This window comes from Gastrolobium bilobum, unplaced genomic scaffold, assembly GCF_033153095.1.
Source record: "Gastrolobium bilobum isolate Gb01-03AN ecotype WA unplaced genomic scaffold, APGP_CSIRO_Gbil_v1 utg60952, whole genome shotgun sequence".
In the NCBI taxonomy this organism is placed as follows: domain Eukaryota; kingdom Viridiplantae; phylum Streptophyta; class Magnoliopsida; order Fabales; family Fabaceae; genus Gastrolobium; species Gastrolobium bilobum.
The window spans coordinates 1-3,260 of NW_026899949.1; positions in this window are offsets into that span (position 1 = coordinate 1).

Genomic DNA, 3,260 nt, shown 5'->3' on the forward strand with positions numbered 1-3,260 from the left:
GGCTTGAGAAGCAAGATGGACAAAAGAGCGAGCACCATGACTATCTCAAAATAAAATTGTTTTATTTGCATGTATGTTATTATACGACTAGTATGCATGAGATAGAGTATCGCGATATGTATGCTTTATGGCTTATGACGTCTAGTATGCATGAGTTGGACTAAATCGTGTTTGTATGATTATTATGCAAGTCCAATTGCGACTAGTTTAAACCGTTAGATACCCTTAATAAAATGAACCCTTAAAAGGAATAAAATTATTAAGCGCATGATTACCTCCCACCACCAATATTACTCAAACCTCATCTAAATAGTGGTGCTCTACAACCCAGTTGGGACCCACTGTTTCGTTGAGTAAGAGTAGTATTAGAAGTGTAAGACACTTGGGGTGCTGGTTAGTGCTTAACTAAGACATAAGCTGCAGGCCCAGCCGGACTTATGTGCTTAGGGTAATAGTGCTAGGTTGGTTGCATGAGATGCACCACTAAGTGACAAGGAGTTGTCAACCTAATGTTAAGAAAGGGTATGAGATACCATTGATAAAGATCAATCCATTATTTAAATAATCGCATTCTTAATCCCACTAAGGTAAATTCTAAAAGTGGAATAACCCTAAGTCAAAAGGAAGGGTCATTGACTTAGATAAAATAGTGGGAGGGACAAATTAATAAAAGTCTTTAATAATTTGTTTGTACTACATGTCCAAATATTAATTAATTTTTATCTTTACATTTTTCAGTTAATTAGTATGACTAATACACTGTCACTGCGCTCCATACTTGATACGAACAAGCTGACCGATCCAAATTTTATGGACTGGTATCGGAACCTAAGAATTGTTCTAAGGGCCGAAAAGATTGCTTACGTCCTAGATGTTGAATTACCCGTAGCTCCTAGGGAAGGGGAAGATGGGTTCGCGAAATTTGATTTCGAGGCCCACAAACAGCACATGGATGACAATGTGTTGGCTGTCTGCATCATGTTGGCATCCATGTCGCCTGAACTGCAAAAGCAGCATGAGCATATGGATGCTCCCTTTATTGTCTTACATCTTAAGGAGTTGTATGACATTAAAGGCAGGCATGAGAGGTATGAGGCCTCAAGAGAATTGTTCTCTTGCAGGATGTCTGAGAGCATGTCTGTTGGCAGTCATATTCTTAAGATGATCGGTCTGATTGAGAAGCTAGGAAATCTAGGCTTTATCATGGATGCCGAACTAAGTAATGACTTAGTGCTCACCTCACTTCCACCTTCCTTTAGTCAATTCATCATGAATTACCACATGCATGGGATGCAAGTGAGCTTGCCTGAGTTGTTAAGTATGTTAACAACTTTTGAAGTGTCTATCAAGAAGGATAAGACACAAGCTCTTCTGATTGGTGGGCCTAGCAAGGCTAAGGGTAAGGGGCCTACTAAAGGTGACTCCCTTAAGCCCAAAGGAAAATCCAAGAAGAAGAAGGGCAACAAGAAGGGTAAGAAAGCATCCAAGGACAAAGGCGATGCTGAGTGCTTCCATTGTGGCAAGAAAAGCCATTGGAAGAGGAACTGTCCAGACTACCTGAAGAGTGTGAAGGACAAGAAGCATGGTGATGCTTCTACCTCAGGTATTTTCATGATTGAGATAAATTATTCATGTGCTAATCCTACTTCATGGGTATTGGATACCAGTTGTGGTTCTCACATCTGCAATATGTTGCAGGTACTTAGGAGCCCCAGGAGATTGGAGAGGAACGAGGTGGACCTCCGCGTTGGAAATGGAGCAAGGGTTGCTGCTCATTCTATTGGAAAATCCGACCTCATTTTGCCTACGGGCCTTATTTTGCATTTGAATAAATGTCTTTTATGTTCCAAGTATTTCTAGAAACATTATTTCAATTTCTTGTTTAGAACAAGATGGATTTATTTTCAGTATTAAGAATGGTACATTTTCTATCATTATGAATGATATTGTTTATGGTATTGCTACCTTAATAAATGGATTGTATGTTCTGGAAATGGGAACTGAAATGCTCAAAATAGATGTGAAACGACCTAGGATGGATAATCAATCATATCTTTGGCACTGTAGACTAGGGCACATAAATGAAACAAGATTGTCTAGGATGCATGCAAATGGATACCTAGATTCCTTGGATTTGGAATCCTATGGACAATGTGAATCTTGTCTAGCTGGGAAAATGACTTATCACAAGCCCAAGGGGCTAGAAAGTCATAGGGCTAGTGAGTTATTAGAACTCATTCACACTGATGTTTGTGGGCCAATGTCTATATAGGCTAGAGGAGGATACTCCTATTTCATTACCTTTACTGATGACAAATCAAGATTTGGGTACGTGTACCTAATGAGATATAAATCTGAAGCCTTTGAAAAGTTCAAGGAGTTTAGGAATGAAGTAGAGAAACAGCGTGGCAAGATGATTAAGACATTACGATCAGATCGTGGTGGTGAATATCTGAGCCATGAGTTTCAGGATTATCTGAGAGAGAATGGAATTCTCTCGCAGTTTACTGCACCTTACACACCACACCAAAATGGTGTCTCCGAAAGGAGAAACATGACCTTGTTAGACATGGTCAGGTCTATGATGAGTGAGACTTAACTTCCAAAATCGTTTTGGGGATATGCCCTTGACACAACGGCATACCTTCTAAATAGGGTACCGTCAAAATCTGTTCAGACCACACCATATGAGATATGGAATGGTAAGAGACCCAACCTGAGTTACCTCAGGGTATGGGGATCGCCAGCTTATGTTAAAGCGTTGGCATCAGACAAGCTTAGTGCTAAGAGTACTAAATGTCTATTTGTGGGGTATCCCAAAGGTACTAAGGGATACTACTTTTACTCCATGGAAGAACACAAAGTGTTTGTGTCAAAGAATGATGAGTTCCTTGAGAAGGATTTGATCTCTCAAGGAGCCAGTGGGAGTAAGATTGATCTTGAAGAAGTTCAAGAACCACATGAATAGATTGAGGAACCCAAGTCTGCTCCGCAGACGACGTTCTCCAATGGAGAAGTAAACGCACAACTCTGTAGGTTAACGAGGGGCATCCATCCACCTGAGAGGTATGGGTTTGTGATTGAGAATCAGCAAACCGTCGAGGATGATGAACCAAGTAACTACGAAGAGGCAGTCAAGGATGTTGACTCTTCTAGATGGCTTGAAGCCATGGAATCTGAAATGGATTCGATGTATCAGAACAAGGTATGGACCTTGGTTCCTAAACCGCAAGGAATAGTTCCTATCGGTAATAAATGGG